Raw genomic sequence first — 16,599 nt, 5'->3', positions numbered from 1 at the left:
AAACGGAAGCCGCTTTGGGAAACGGAAAAGCCCAGAAGCAGGTTCCCAGCTGCTGGCTGGGGAATCTGTACTGGGTTCTCTTGAGTGGGAGGGTCTAGGGCCGTATTTTCTGCTGGTGCTGCCGCCGCCTCCCAGGGTAGCAGAGCTGAGACTTCGCCGTGCTGCACCCCCAGTTTGGGTAATGTTTTCCTCTTACATCACTCCAGCACGAGGCAGAGCCCAGAGGAGCTGCCTGCATTATAGAGTTCTAGAGAGAAGGGAGGACAAGGGTAGAGGGGACGACATTCTGGGTTGCCCAGTAGGTTTGGGGGAAACACGTTCTCCTCATCCTTCAGCGGCGGCATCAGGTCTTTATCGTGCTCCGCGGAGGCTCTGGTTCCTCCTTGGTTCTCCCAGCCGGCATTGTGCTTGGAGTAGCCAAGTGGACGATTCTCGTGATTTCCCCCGAGTGAATACCGTGTATTCGTCTTGGTGAAGCCATGAGGGATGAGGGATGGAGGGATGAGGGATGGGGCAGCATTTTAGGGCTTTGAGGGCTTTCTTTAGACTGCCTCTAGAAAAATCGAGACAGACGCTTGCCTGTGTTACTAGTTACCAAGCCAGGAAAATGTTGGGAAATAATTAGCATTGTATTCTGAAGGCTTGGTGTGTTATCTTTCATGGAAAAGATGAGAGTTTTTGAGAACAAGAAGGGTAAGATAACTTCCATTTTTTTGAGTACCTTTTTAGGTACTCTGGCGGTTCTTAACCTTTCGAAGATCCAGGGACAGTTCTTTGATAAGTGGGTACACGTTGCAACATTTGTCATACAGTTATGAGACTGGTGACCTCAAAGCCTATCTGTGAACCCTCTAGGTCTCTGCGCTTGACGTTAAGAACACAGATCCTATATATTGTATTAGGTATTTTAACTATATTACCTTCTTTGACCTTCACACTGAGTTCAGTTACCCCCATTTTACATATGGGAAGGTGAGGCCTGGACTTTGTTCAGGGGTTTGTTTGTGTCTAATTCCACAGTCCATACTTACTGCACAAAGCTGTCCTGATATTTGAAATCCAAAGAGGTTATGAGGTTAAAGAAAAAAAAGCTGACCATAGCAGCATAAGCCTTATCATGAAAAATAGTGTATTAACATGGACTTTGGAGTCTGACTGATGGGGTTTTAAAAATCCCTGTTCTGCCCTCTAATTACTTGTATGTTATTGGGTGATTTTATCTGTGCTTCAGTTTATTTGTAAAGTAAATAGTATCTCTCTTACAAGAATGGCTGTTAGTAATCAAGACTAAGTGAGTTAAAGCAGGAAGTCCCTAGAAGTGTGTTCACATCGAGTAAACCCTATTAAAGTATTTTCTGTTATCATTGTGTGTCTTCTGTCAAAGTATGCCAATGGTATTTTAATATAGTTGCTCAGTTTTGGAACTTGAGTGTGTTATAACCTCAAGAACTTTATTACATTTTCAGTTCTTGAAAAGCTCATTTGCAGGGTGATTTCTTGAGTTGATTTGAGTACACAGTTTTCTTCCTACTTTCCCTTTTAGGCATGCATGCATGTAGATAGCTTTGTAGGGCACATATTTGACTTTGTAGGCTCTGAATTTTTGACATTGAAATAATTTTGTTATGGAAGCATCTACAGATACTGTGTATGCCTCCTGCTTTACCCCATTTGTGGTTTACTAGAAGTTCCTAATCTTTTGGAAACAGCCTTTCTGCCAAGCTGTCATGGTGACATGATAGCCACAACTTTTCTGATGCATTAGAACCTCATGGTGATTAGGCAATAAGCTTTTTAAGTAAACATGATCGGTGTGTTTATTTTGAACATTTAGAGACTGATTAGTATTATATATAGGTTTAGAGAGAAAATTGCATATAATTAAATAGTAATTTGCATTTAAATTCAGGCATCGACAGAAAAACACTCTCTTGGTAATGTGTACCCTGAATTTTGAATTCCATGAACAATAACAAATTTAAAAAAACAAGTAGTGTGTAATATCTATTCTGAGACTTTTCTGATTTCCTTGATTGTTAAAGCTTGGTAGGGAGCTAAATTAGTGTGGGAATACTATGGAGGATGAGAACATACTTAGGAAAATATTATTTGTTTTTTGTTTTTTTTTTACTTTGTAATTTTGTTCCAATCCAAGATTCTTATGTTCTAAGATTAAAGTACCAGGATATCCTACAGCATATTTTGGTAGTGATGGGAGGGACAGATGGTGTTGCTTTGTGTTGGGTGGGAGCAGAAAGTAATTGATTTTGATTACATACTTGTGAGAAAAATTAGTGATTTTAGTCCTTCTCAGCAGTCAAGAGGGTTGTTTGGTTCTTTTCTGCAGTCTTGAAAAGAAAGAATTGCTCAAGGCATTCGACCCACAGTTTGAACACATAATTAGGCTTGGACTTCATTCCATTCACTAATTGGCCTGACTTACTAATGTAAGTTGTTAACAAATTGCTTTTTAAAATTTTGGATGATGAATCTTGTATGTCGGTGTTAGAAAGTTCGATGTATATTCACTTTGTGGCCATTGAGGAAAAAAAATCACATATATTTTCTTCTGTTTCAAGTTAGTTTTTACACTTTTTAAAGAAGATGTATCTATTTCTTTACTTACTTATTTGACTGCATCAGATCTTAGCTGTGGCACTCAGGGTCTTTGTCATGTCATGTGAGATCTTTTGTTGCTGTCAACAGACTTTCTGGTTGAGCCGTGAGGGCTTAGTTGCTCCAAAGCATGTGGGATCTTAGTTCCCTGAACCGAGGATTGAACCTGTGTCTCATGTGTTGCAAGGTGGATTCTTAGCCACTGGATCACCAGCAAAGTCCCTTTACACTCATGTAATAGGAGTTTTTTCCCCAACAAACATTAGTTGCTGTTAGTTATTTCTCAGTTAGCTTGACTGCATCTAAATGTGGTAGCATGGTATATGTACAGCAGTCCCTGTTTGTAAGATATCGATATTGAACTGGTTTGTCAGGAAACCTGAGAAGTACGTTACTGCTGCATGTTCATTCATTCAATGGCATTTATTGGAGGCCCATTCTGCTCCAGGCAATGTGTTGGTTATTCTTCAAGAACTCAGGCCTGTATTAGAGAAAGAGTTGTGAACAGATAAATTATGGTAGGTGGTTGAACCAAGGTATACAAATTGAAATTTTATTTTTTTAAACTATAAAACTTTTTATTAAAAAATTTTTAAAAAATTTTGTATTGGGGGTAGCAAATTGAAATATTGTAGAGAATTTATTCTACCTGTTCATCTTTCTGGAAATGGACCAGGTCAGAGTACTGTTATGTAATATTTATTTAGTGCTATAACATATAACAGATTGAATTTTATGACCATAATGGATTCTAGTGCATCAATTTATCTTTTAAATGACTTCAGTCATCAAATAGTTTAGATGTAAATTTCAGTTGTCTTTCTTTTGTTTCTTTGTTTACTCTTCACTAATGTTCTTTTGCATAGTAGTTTCCAAAGTTCTGAGGTTATTTAACTTTATTGTAGTGTGTGTGTATATGTGAGCATGCCTGGGGCTTGATACGGTGTTGTGTCTCCATGACATTTTCCTGATGGGACTCTTGAAGCCTGTGCTACAAAATGTGCTTTAACAGAAGGAGATAAGTATTCATCTAGTTATTAGAAACCAAACAGTTATGGTAGGTATATGGCTTGCCATTTAGCCTCAATTGGAACAGTATCATATGATTTTAATATGTATTTTTGTTACCTTGAGAAGTTGAGGAATTTGTACCATGTTTTTCAGAGCTTTTAGCTGAAGCATTCATTTCACTGCAGTTTGCATTTTGGTGTTGAGATGCTAATTGTCAACATCTGTTCACTGTATTTTTTAAAATACTGACACAATAAATTTTATTAAAAGATTAAATGGTCTAGTATATTCACTCAACTAATGGTTTTGAGATTCCTTCTCACTTTGGTACTCTTAAGATCTTATACAGTGTTCCTGTGTGATTTCTACTTTCTCTTCCCAATGCATATTCATGTATTTTTATCCTTTAATAAATGGTAGTTCTTTTTGGACTAGCCTTAAAAACAAAGAATGAAATAAAACACTTTAAAAAGCATTTAAAATATATTGCTACCTTGAAAAATTGGGATTAGCTTAACTAGATGACTTGTCTTTATGCTTCTGTATGTCTTCAAGGCCATCTGATTCCACCTGAACCATACAAGGAACATGAATTTGGTGCCACATATCCTACCCACCGGACGCTAAGCCCACTACTCTTCGATATTTACTAGCCATACTTCTCTGTTTTTGTTTTTTTGTTTGCACTTGTATAAGCTCCCTTGTCCACCCCAAGAACTTTGACAAAGCAAGAGAAAATACACGTGCTAGCAAAAGTAATCACATTTTAAAAGTTGCTTTTACACTTAAAATTCCTCAATTGCTAGCCTACTGTGGTTATAAAGTGCAGAGGATTCTTTTTGTTGTTTTCTCCACCTCCCTAACCCTAGCATCCATTTCCTCCCAACAGATTTTTCTTCCATGTATTCTCTCTCCTCCCTTGCAGCCATGTGCTTCAGGGGAAGCCAACCACATCTTCATACCAAAGAATGGGCCTGGTTGGCTAAGAATCATTCCATCCATCTTTACCAGTCTCTAATTTAGGAGAGGAAATGCGATTCAATTTTGGTCAATGAAATGAGAGGTTTAAGTTTGCTCTCGGCTTCTGGAAAAGTCCTTCCTCATGCTTTCATTGTGTTTTCTATTCATTATTCTTTTTGGTCAGAGATTAGGTAAAGGTAACTTAATAATACATAGCATTTTCTATTGTGTCCCTCCCTTTGTTTTTATCCAGAGATCCAGCCCAGGTTATTTAAAAACCCCTGGCTTGTCCACTTAGGGAAGTTTAACTCCAAGGATTGTTGTTGTTGTTGAGTCGCTAAGTCATGTCTGACTCTGTGACCCCATGGACTGCAGCACACCAGGCTTCTCTGTCCTTCAGTATCTCCTGGAGTTTGCTCAAACTCATGGCCATTGAGTTAGCACTGCTATCTAACCATCTCATCCTCTGCCACCCTCTTCTTTTGCCTTTAGTCTTTTAGAGCATCAGTCTTTTCCAGTGAGTTGGCTGTTTTCATCAGGTGGCCAAGGTATTGGAACTTCAACTTCAGCATCAGTCTTTTGAATGAATATTCAGGGTTGATTTCTTTTAAGATTGACTTGTTTACTGTCCTTGCTGTCCAAGGGACTCTTAAGAGTCTTCTCCAGCACCATGATTTGAAAGCATCAATTCTTTGGCACTTAGCCTTCTTCATGGTCCAACTCACATCTGTACGTGACTACTGGAAAAACCATAGCTTTGACTCTAAGGACCTTTGTCATCACAGTGATGTCTCTTTGCTTTTTAATATGCTGTCTCGGTTTGTCATAACTTTGCTTCCAAGAAGCAAGTGTCTTTAATTTCATGGCTGCAGTCACCATCCTCAGTGATTTTGGAGCCCGAGAAAGGAAAATCTGTCACTGCTTCTACTTTTTCCTCTTCTATATGCCATGAAGTGATGGGACCAGATGCCACAATCTTAATTTTTTGAATGTTGAGCTTCAAGCCAGCTTTTTCACTCTCCTCTTTCACCCTCATCAAAGGCTCTTTAGTACTTCTTCACTATATGCCATTAGAGTGGTGTCATCTGCATATCTGAGATTGTTGATATTTCTCCCGGCAATCTTGATTCCAGCCTGTGATTCATCCAGCACAGCATTTTGCATGATGTACTCTGCATCTAAGTTAAATAAACAGGGTGACAGCATGCAGCCTTCTCTTACTTCTGTCCCAATTTTGAACCAGTCAGTCGTTCCACGTAAGTTCTAACTATTGCTTCTTGACCTGCATCCAGATTTCTCAGGAGGCAGGTAAGGTGGTCTGGTATTCCCATCTCTTTAAGAATTTTCCACAGCTTGTTGTGATCCACACAGTCAAAGGCTTTAGTGTAGTCAGTGAAGCAGAAGTAGATGTTTTTCTGAAATTCTATTGCTTTCTCTGTGATCCAGAGAATTTGTTGTTAATTTGATCTCTGGTTCCTCTGCCTTTTCTAAACCCAGCTTGTACATCTGGAAGTTCTTGGTTCATATACTGCTGAAGCCTAGCTTGAAGGATTAGCTCCAAGGATACCCCTTGGTGTATGTGGTAAAACTGTTAGGAAGACAGTTAAAACCTTCCAAGTGTGATCTGGTTTTTTATATCCTGGTGAAGAAGGAAACCCGGTTGGGCTACATAAATGGTTTGTAGAAAACCATTTTAACAGATAAGGTTTTGGAAAACGTTTTAAGCAAGCATTACCTGAATTGGAGCAATGAGTTGGGAGGCATGATCAGAATCCTAAGGGGGAGTGTGAATGGAAAGTGGGGAACCATATGTACTTTTTTTAATACCAGATTTTGTTTTGGAACCATTTTATGTTTATAGAAAAGAAGCAGAATAGTACAAGGAGTTTCTGTTGTACCTGTTACCCGAACCTCTCCCAATGTTAATGTCTTACATAATCATGGTACATTTTGTCACATCTAAGAAATTAACATTGATATGAATTGAACTACAGACTTTATTTGGATTTCACAAAGTTTTCCATCAATATCCTTTTTCGGTTCCAGGATATCACACTGCATTTAGATCATGTATGATTTTGATAAATAGATTGGGGTTTTCACTGAGCTTTTTCTTTGCCATGTATGTGGTCCAATAATCCTCTCTGACCAGTGCTGAGGAAAGTCATTGACCTTGAGAATAAGCAGTACCACATAGGTGGTTTCTGTAGCCTTTGATGCTCAAAGCAGTGTTAAGCCAGTGGAAGAGTTGGCTTTGCTCCCAGGAGGGTGGTGTAACGTTTCCTGAGAAGCTTAAGAGCTGATCCTGATTGTGGGTCCCTTCTTGGCTTCTACTAAAACCGTGTGTTTACCTTATAGATTTTACTGCATGGAACTTATTTCTTGTCTTCCTCTTTACTGAATTGTGTGTTTCTAAGGGGTCAGGGACTATCTTACTTATTTTGGAATCTAGGAGGCCTGGCTTGCTATAGTCCATGGGGTCGCAAAGAGTCAGACACGACTTGGCAATTGAACAACAACAAGCATCCAGCATGTTGCTTGGCATGTAATAGGTTCTTAATACACATTTGAAGAAATTAATAAGTCCTCGATTGGTAACATTGATTATTTATTAGGTCAACAGAAGTTTCGTTTTGAATGCCACATGTGTTGAGTTTCTCCTTCAAATTGAGACCTCTTAAGTGGTCATTTCTGTGGCTAGCTGAGTTTTTCTTCCCAGAATCTTAATCAGAGAAGTATAAAATACTCATTTAAGGTTGCTCTTTCTTCTGATTATATAAACAATTTATTTTCCTTAAAAAATAAGAGTAGAATTGAAAGTAATAGTAGTGTGTGTGTGTGTGTGTGTGTGTGTGTGTGTGTGTGTGTATGTCTGCACGTGCGTGCATGTGCTAAGTTGCTCAGTTGTGTCTGACTCTTTGTGACCCCACGGACTGTAGCCCGCCAGGCTCCTGTGTCTGTGGGATTTCCCAGGCAAGAATACTGGAGTGGGTTGCCATTTCCTTCTCCAGGGGATCTTCCCGACCCAGGGATCAAACCCTTGTCTATCGGTCTCCTGCGTTGACAGGTGGATCCTTTACCACTGCGCCACCTGGGAAGCCCAATAGATGGTAGTAGAGGTAGAAACTGTTAGCTTTTGAGTATATGTGTGGTAGTTGTAGTTTCACCCCACTGGGCCGTAGATCTGGCTGTTTGCCTGCCATTTCATGCACAGTTAATGAAATAAAAACTTCCTAGACTTATTGAGGGAGACGGCTTGTCAGATTCAGAGAATTAGTTTAAATTTTTTCCTGTTACAACCAAGATTCGGTGGCCCAGGGTCACCTAAGCATAAAAGCTGCCATGGTATGGGAACACAGGGGCCTGTTCTAAATCTGTGGATCGGGTACAGTAGAGTCAGCTTGGTAAATAGAAAAAAGCATCAGGGTAAGAGGGAGTTGTAAATCAGAGCTGCTATTTTCTTGATTTAAAGACTGTGACAGGGGCCTAGATGGGCCAGTTTTCTATTTTGTTTCTCTCCAGACGTCCTGTGAAGTTAGGAAATGAATAATGATAACTTATCATTTCATTTCTCCCTGTTTTAGTCACGTTAGCTTTGTATACCTTTTTCCTTCTATGAACTATATTTTATTCCAAGGGGCATAGAATAGAACTTCGTATACCCTGTTCATTTAATTTGGAGTCTGAAGAGCTCTGGCTTATTTTAAAGAGACTGATGTAATGGAATCCAAGTTGAATTAAGAAATGTAAAGTTACTTTTAAGAACCAATGTCAGGGGTCCAGAAGTTTTATGTCAATTTGAAGAGAACCGAGGGACTAAAATCTTGCCTACATTTAGAAATGCCATTTATTAGATTGAAGAAGGAGAACATCTGTTAAAAGATAAAAATCTTTCCAATTCTGAAATAGACTATAACTTCAATAGCGCTTGGTAATGTGGGAGGTTGATTTTAAAAGAAACAAAGGGATAATAAAATTGTGTGACTAATTATGAGATAAATGGAATGCAGGCATTTTAAAGAAAAATCTTGTTAAAAACTTTGACGAGATTTTCTTAGATGAAGCTTTTAGATAAAATTTCTAGACGAAAATCTTTGTGACCTTGAGTTAGGCAAAGGTTTTTAAAGAAATAAGATACGAGAAAGGACAAACTATAGAAGGAAGAAAAAATTTATAAGTTAGATTTCATCAAGTTAGGAAAGTTAGGAACTTTTTAAGCAACACTGTTAATAAAATGAAAAAGCAAGTCACAGAAAATATTTGCTGAATGTGCATCTTAAAAGGGCTTATATTCATAATTTAAAAGAACTCTTACAACTCAATAGTAAGAAGACAGCTCAGTTTTTAAAAATGACAGAAGATTTGGATACCAGAGAAGTTTTATAAATAGCCAGCAGGCCCAGGAAAAGATGCTCAGCATTGTTAGTCCTCGGGACATTAAAACTACAGTGAGATACCACTTCACACCTATTAGAATGGGTAAAATTTAAAAGATTGATAATACCAAGCATAGGTAGATACAGTAACTGGAGCTCTCATACACTGCTGGTGGAAATGCAAGGTGGTACAGCCACTTTGGAAAATAGTTTGGCGGTTTCTGATAAATGTATACTTACTACATGAGCCCGCAGTCCCACTTTTAGCTGTTTATCCAAGAAAAATGAAAACATATGTCCACATTACACTTGTATTTGAATGTTTACCCATAGTAGCCCCAACCTCCAAATATCCTTTCCTGGGGAATGGATAAACAAACTGTATGCCCACATAATGGGTGACTACTGCAAAGGGGAATGAACTACCGATATAAATAACAGCATGTGTGGAGCTCAGAAGTGTTGTATCACACATGAAAGGCTATATTTTCAATGTGATGTCATTTATAGGCATTCTGCAAAAGGCAAAACTATAGCAAAGTAAAGTACATCAGTGGTTGTACAGGAGGGTGGAGGAGCGGGGCTGACTGCAAAGGGTCTTCAGGAACTTTTGGGGATTATGAAATGCTCTGGATCATGATTGTATTTTATAGCATTACCTTATACAGTTGTCAGAACTCTTAATTGTATGCTTTAAATTGGTGACTTACTACATATAAATGACACTTTAGGGAAACTGATTTTGACAAGAGATTTGACAAAGAGGTTTTTGTTGTTTTTTTTTTAACTAGTGATTTATATAGAATTAGAGAATGGGTTTAGAGTTTGGATCTGAATTTGTTATAGACATTAAAATAATTTTGAAATAATAATATCACTGAACTGAGTTGCAAAGAGCTTACTAGTTATGTGTTGGGTCAAGTTTAAATTAATATTATTCGCAAAAATAGATGGAGATAAAATATAAATTTTACATGAAGACGTTGCTATGTCAGAGAATGAGAGTTCCAAATAACTAAGGAAAAAAATGTGAGGGCTGATTTTGAATTCCCCCCTCTTGCCTAAATCTTTACTTGGTCTAATACAATTCACCATCACTTTCTTCCTAGAAGAAGAATACAATTCACCATCACTTCCTTTTGCCTCCAATAAATTACTTAAAAATTTTTTTCCTCTGAGTTTCTTCTCATTTTGATTTGCTCGCTCCTCTGAGGAGGCAAAGGCAGGACATATCTAAAGTTGGTCCCCTCTAGCAGTCTTTCTCCATTCCCCATGTCTTCTGACTGCCCTCCGGATCCTGGTGTCTCTAGCTTCAGATGCTGATTTCCACTTGTCTTGTGGATGTCCTCATCTGGATATGTTCTGTCTATGTGCCTGCCCAGTTGCTCAATCATGTCTGACCCTGGGACCCCATGGACTAAAGGCCGCCAGACTCCTCTGTCCATGGGATTCTCCAAGTAAGAATACTGGAGTGAGTTGCCATTTCCTCCTCCAGGGGATCTTCTTGACCCAGGGATCAAGCCCCTGTCTCCTGCATTGACAGGGGATATCCTGTAGACGCTTTAAACTTAAGTTCACTTCTGCACTCATTACCTTCCCTCCATATCTGCTCTGCCTCCTTAATTCTCTGTCATTATTAATCCAGGTTCCCAAGCATAGAAAATCCTGACTTGTCCTTGTCTTCTTGCTCTCCGTGAGCTTTTCTGCCTCGAAGATCACTGATCCTGTTGCTTCTGACAGAAACAGAGCACACTCTAGTCTCCTCCTGTCTACGTCATGACCAGTGCCTAGAAGCTTCCTTGGACAGCATCCTCTTGTTTCTCAGCCATTGATCTTTTTCTTCAGAGTCTCACATTGCCCCCAGAGTTACTTCTCTTTAAATATGTGACCCTGTTACTCCCTTAGTTAAAAAACTTATCTTGTGGCTTTGTTGCTGTTGTTTAGAGTCTAATCAAATGAAGTCATATTCCTTTAAAATTCCAAATTAAATACTTCTGAACTCTCATTCTTCCTATTGTAAGAATGTCTCTCCCTCCCTACCCCTTTTGGGGGTTCTTGATGCATCAATATTCGTATATAAGAGGGTAGACTCTGGGATCACTTTGCCTGGTTCTTTCACTTGTCAACTTAGTGACCACAGACACATTATTTTAGCAGTCTGTACCTCCATTTCCTAAACTATGAAATAGGCATCATAATGTGGTTACCTTACACGGTTGCTGTTGAGAGTTAAATGAGATGATACATGAAATACTTCAAACTGCTGGCATGTAGTAAGTCCTCAGTAGAGGTGGATTCTTGTTTTTATCATCATACTGGAAAAAGAATTCAGAAAACTTAGTGTTTTGGGTTGTTGCTGTCATTGGTTCAAAATGAGATTTCTCTGGATCTCTCACCTTTCCTGATGAGGAGAGATTATAAGTGAAAGCTGTGCAACTTGGCTGAGTCATATTCCCTCAGGTACACTCACTGCCATCTTGCTCATCTGTTTGGGTTGGGCGGCTTGGGCACAAACCGCCGTCATAACCTGGCAGGCCCGAAGCCTGGGTAGCACATTGAGCCATGTCCCCTGGGGCTCTCCTGCCGTGCCAAGTCACCTGGGCCTAGTTTCCAGTCTCAACCCGCCTTCCCTTCCTGTATATTCCAAGTCTTGCTCCCCGAGGGCAGCTGAATTCCTTCCTGTTCTCAGTGCATCTCCATGTTATACCTGAGGCAACAGAAGAGAAGCTAAATAGCTTGTCCGGGATCACTTAATTGTAAAATTCATGCTCTTGACCACTGCACTGTGCTGTACTTAGTATCAGGCACCCTGGTTTAGCCCCGTGGTTTTCCAAACACTTTGCTTTCCATCACTCTCTCTTGACTCAGTACTTTTACTTAGTCTGTTCCTTCCACCTAGGTTACTGGTTGTTGGTTTTTTCCAAAGCCTTGCAAATGGCCTACTCATTGTTAGGTAACAGCCCCATTACCACACCTGTGAAGACTTCCCCACTCAGGCAAGATTACCTCTCTCCTTCCTTTCCCTTCCACACATTGTTTTTTTCCTCTTTTGTGCACTCGCTACATTGTATTATCTGTCTCCCACACTGGACAGGGTTAATGGAGGTTGAGAGGAATCAGAATGTTAAGCGTTTGGGTGAACATTAAGCTCATATTGTTTTCTTTTCATTGTCTAGGTTGTATAGAAGTAGTATTAACTTAGTTTAGTAAGTTTCCAAAGATATAATTGGATTACCAGATCTTTCCAGCTTTAAAGACTCCTCAGATGGTAGCCATGGCGAGGGGCGAGGCAGCCCGGGGCTGCTGGAAACGCACTATTTCAGGACCTGGGTGCCGGGTATGCGGTGTATTCCGTTCCGTTTATGAAAATCCAGTGAGCTGCATGCATAGGTGCACTTTTCTGTATGTGTGTTATACTTGAATAAAACATTTTAAAGGTGGGGGGAGAAACAAACCTCAGCCTCCTTCCATTTCCCATTCATCGGAATTACTTAGCAGGGAATTGTAAAGAACCTTAATGAGAACCTACAGTCTCCGACCTTTCGGCCTTTCTAGGAATTTGCCGAAAGGGAATTATCAGATACTTGAAGAAAGATCAATGTGTAATGATAATGTTGCTGAGATAGAGTGTAAATACTCAGCAATGAGGAATTGATCAATCTTGTTTCACCCATACAGTATAATATATGTGACATGAGAAATCATGTAGCATAATTTATATGCTGGGGAAATGCTCAGGATGGGATTTTTAAAAGATGGAAAATGATGTGGTATGACTAGTAATTTAAGGAAAAATGAGCATGGGGAAAAATATCTAAGAGTATTGGCGCTAGAACCACCTAATCTACTAAGTTTTGTGTTCTTAAAAAAAGACATCAACAGAACCATCAGTGTCTTCTGGATTTTTGGTATGTTTGAAATATTCCTTTAAGACTGGAAGGAAATATGCCAAAATGAGAATGACAGGTGTCTTTTGTTTTTTTAAGATGCTATCTTTTTAAATTTTATTCATTCATTCATTCATTCATTCATTCGGCTTCTCTGGGTGTTTGCTGTGACATGCCGGATCTAGTTTCCAAACTAGGGATGGAACAAAAGCCCTCTGCACCAGGAACATGAAGTTTTAGCCACTGGACCACCAGGGAAGTTTGTGGGGTTGGTGTCTTTAGACAATGACTGAATTGCTAATCTTTTCCCACTTTTTTATAGTTATAGCAATTATCATTTACTAAACATTCTCTTTGCAAGGTTCTTGATAAGTGCTTTGCTATTCCATGATTTTAACAGTTAACAGTGCAGGCTTTCCAGGCAGCCTGTGATTCTATTTACCTCCATCACTTTCTTAGGGGTAACCTTGGGAGTTTATGTAACTTCTCCTAACCTTAATTCCCTAGTGTATAAATCTTGTATCAGATATCTAAAGTGCCTAGCACATATTGAGTGCTCAACAAATAATAATTACTGTGACAGTACAGTCATGACACTCTATTAGTAGATTCCTTTGTTATCCAAATTTTACTGCTGAGGAAACTGAACCAAGCTTGGAGAGATTATAATTTACCCAGAGTCACTCGTCTAGGCCTGTAGGGACTTAAACCCAGGCAAATCTGAACAAATACATGAAGGGTATTAAATTGCTAATAGTGATTAATGACTGGATAAATGCAACACGCAGTATTAATACAATGGAATACTATTTAGCAATAAAAAGGAATGGAGTACTTATACATGCTACAACATGGATGATCCTCAAATACATGCTAAGTGAAAGAAACCAGACACAAAAGACAACATATTATATGATTCCATTTATATGGTATGTCCAAGAAAAGGCAAAAAAAAAAAAAAAACTTTTAGAGAGGAAGTGGATTAGTAGTTGCTGCTTAGGGTTGGAAGGGGGTAGAGGTGGTGATGGGAAGCTGATGAGTACTGAGTTTCTTTGGAGAGATTAAAAAATGTCCTTAAATTAGGATTGTGGTAATGGTTGCACATCCCTGTGAATTTACTAAAAAAGCAATGAAGTGTACACTTTAAATAGGTGAATTGTAAGATATTTGGATTATATATCAATAAAGTTGTTAAAATGGTTTTTGCTGGTATTTGCTTGTGACACCTGCATTGAAAGGGAAGTGAGGGGAATTTTTAACATTTAACTTTACACAGTTGCAATTTTTAAAATGTTTTTCAATATACATGTTGTTTTATTTTTTTACATGTAATTTAAAAGCTACAAAATAGAAAAAAAAATTTTTTGGCCAAGCCACATGGCTTGCGGAATCTTCGTTCCCTGACTGAAGATTGAACCCAGGGCCACAGCAGTGAAAGCCCTGAGTCCTAACCACTGGACCACGAGGAAAAAAAAAAGAAAAGACTGTCTTACTTGTCCTTGTGACCTTAGCTTTTAGCACACAGTATTTAAAAAAAAAAATGAATGAAGAATGAATGATACAGAAGAACCTAAAGATGTTAGTTTGCCAACACAGGTTGGGCTAGTCAAGGCTATGGTTTTTCCAGTATGGATGTGAGAGTTGGACTTATGTAAAGAAAGCTGAGTGCCAAAGAATTGATGCTTTTGGACTGTGGTATTGGAGAAGACTCTTGAGAATCCCTTGGGCTCCAAGGAGATCCAACGAGTTCATCCTAAAGGAGATCAGTCCTGGGTGTTGATTGGAAGGACTGACATTGAAGCTGAAACTCCAGTACTTTGGCCACCTGATGCGAAGAGCTAACTCATTTGAAAAGACCCTGATGCTGGGAAAGATTGACGGCAGGTGGAGAAGGGGACAACAGAGGATGAGATGGTTGGATGGCATCACCGACTCAATGGACATGAGTTTGAGTAAACTCCAGGAGTTGGTGATGGACAGGGAGGCCTGGTGTGCTGCAGTCCATGGGGTTGTGAAAAGTCAGATACGACTGAGTGACTAGACTGAACTGAACTGAAAGATGTCAGTAGTGAATTTGCTAAAACTGCGTTTAAGCTAAGAGAAAATACAGATGTATAGGGATGGAAGAAGATAGAAAAAATAAAATGTGAGTATATGAAATGAGTGGTAATGGGGTAGTATACCAGTAGTTGAATGGGGGTTGTAGTGCTTTTCAAAATTTTCAGCTCTGGTACCTCTAATGGTAGAGGATAGTGGGTGTGTAACCCTTTGGGGGCTGGGAACAGAGCCTGAAGTAGCCTTTCTGCCTCAGTGACACAAAGCATCTGAATGTTTTGAACATGTCCATGTTCATGTCCATGTTTTATCTTTAGAAACTCATGCATATTTTGCATTCTATTTTGTTATCTAAATGAGTTTGTTATAACATGAGAGTACTTTTTTCTCCCCATCCACCTCATCCTCTAGCTGGATGCAAGCGGAAATGTGTCCATTTATCCTCTGTCTCCTGGCATGCCCCGTTGCCCAGATCTAGGAAGCGTGGAATGGGTTATAGTCTAATACAGCAGCATCCTAGCTTTCTGTTTTGGGGGATCGTCTGCTTGGGAGTATTATGTCATGGAACCGAGGAGGGTGAGCTCACTCTGTTCTGACTAACGAGGCTGTTCCTGGAGGGCTGCAGTCATTTGGAGGCACCTCATTACCAGATCGCTGGGGAGCAGCTGGAGAGAGTTCACAGAAGACCCACAGGAATGATTAAGAGACTGGAGGGGCTGATGGATGAGGAAAGAATACAAATGAAAACTATAACTTGGCTGAGCCAAGGTCGCAGGAATACACAACTGTATAAATATCTCAAGAGTATAAACTTGACGGGGGAGGGTGGTCTTTTATGGTGGGATTTAGGAATGGGGAGAATAAACCAAGGGTGAAATTTAAGCAAAGGAAAAGGTAAACTAACAATCTCAAGTGTCTGATGGTGCAGTATATTTCTTGGAACATCCTCAATTGGGCCACTCTAACTTGTGGGCCTTTGGCTAATTGAATGATTTGTGTTTTTTTATTCGACTTCCGTGGACTTGAGGTCGGCACTTCTCTGTGTGGAAGACGCTGGAGACTGACATCTTACAGAGCACCCGTCTTTGTCTTGTCCTGGCTCGTTCTGTGGGGCTCGGTGGTTGTTATTTGGTACTCCTGTGTTCTGCCTATCCCTTTGTCCCTTTATGTACCTGAATTCTGAAGTGGACGTTCACATACTTTTTTTTTTAATGAATTTTTTATTGGATTATAGTTGATTTACAATGTTGTGTTAGTTTCAGGTGTACGGCAGAGTGGATCAGTTATACATGTACATCTATCCACTGTTTTTGGATTTTTTCCCTTGTAGGTCATTCCTGAGTCCTGGGTATAGAGCTCCCTGTGCTATACAGTAGATCTCTGCTTTTTAGAACAGCACTTTAAAAGTAGCGACAGAGTCAGTATGTATGGCAGTAATTTTAGAAATCCAGATATAGTATTTGTCCCTGAGGCACTCGTTGGTTTTAGGAAATTGTAGCCTTGATGAAATCTAAGCATGATTGTATGAAGCACATACTTCGGGATATGGTTGTATAAAATGCCTGTTTGGGGTATGGAAGGCATAAAACTTTTAAATGACAGTTGAAATTAGCCAGGAGACACATTTACATAAAATTGCCAGTTTTATAGCTGTTTTCTTAAGAGGGGACAGTAGAACTGGAAGGTGATTTTTC

At 39.4% G+C, this 16,599-nt stretch overlaps 1 protein-coding gene across 4 annotated transcripts in view; it reads left to right on the top strand.

Moving 5' to 3' along the window:
- Window positions 1–22: 22 nt before the first annotated feature.
- The window catches only part of AREL1 (apoptosis resistant E3 ubiquitin protein ligase 1), a 52,466-nt gene continuing 35,889 nt past the window's right edge, over window positions 23–16,599 (top strand). For 3 of the 4 annotated variants that reach the window (XM_065940779.1, XM_065940780.1, XM_065940776.1), the window contains exon 1: window positions 23–178. The gene's annotated coding sequence lies outside the window, so the exon portion shown is untranslated. Of the gene's footprint in view, window positions 179–2,347; window positions 2,448–16,599 lie in introns of all 4 variants that reach the window. The other variant, XM_065940777.1, reaches the window with a different exon arrangement.

The sequence above is a fragment of the Muntiacus reevesi genome, chromosome 7 (genome assembly GCF_963930625.1).
Source record: "Muntiacus reevesi chromosome 7, mMunRee1.1, whole genome shotgun sequence".
In the NCBI taxonomy this organism is placed as follows: Eukaryota; Metazoa; Chordata; class Mammalia; order Artiodactyla; family Cervidae; genus Muntiacus; species Muntiacus reevesi.
This window is presented reverse-complemented; position numbering and strand designations above follow the sequence as displayed.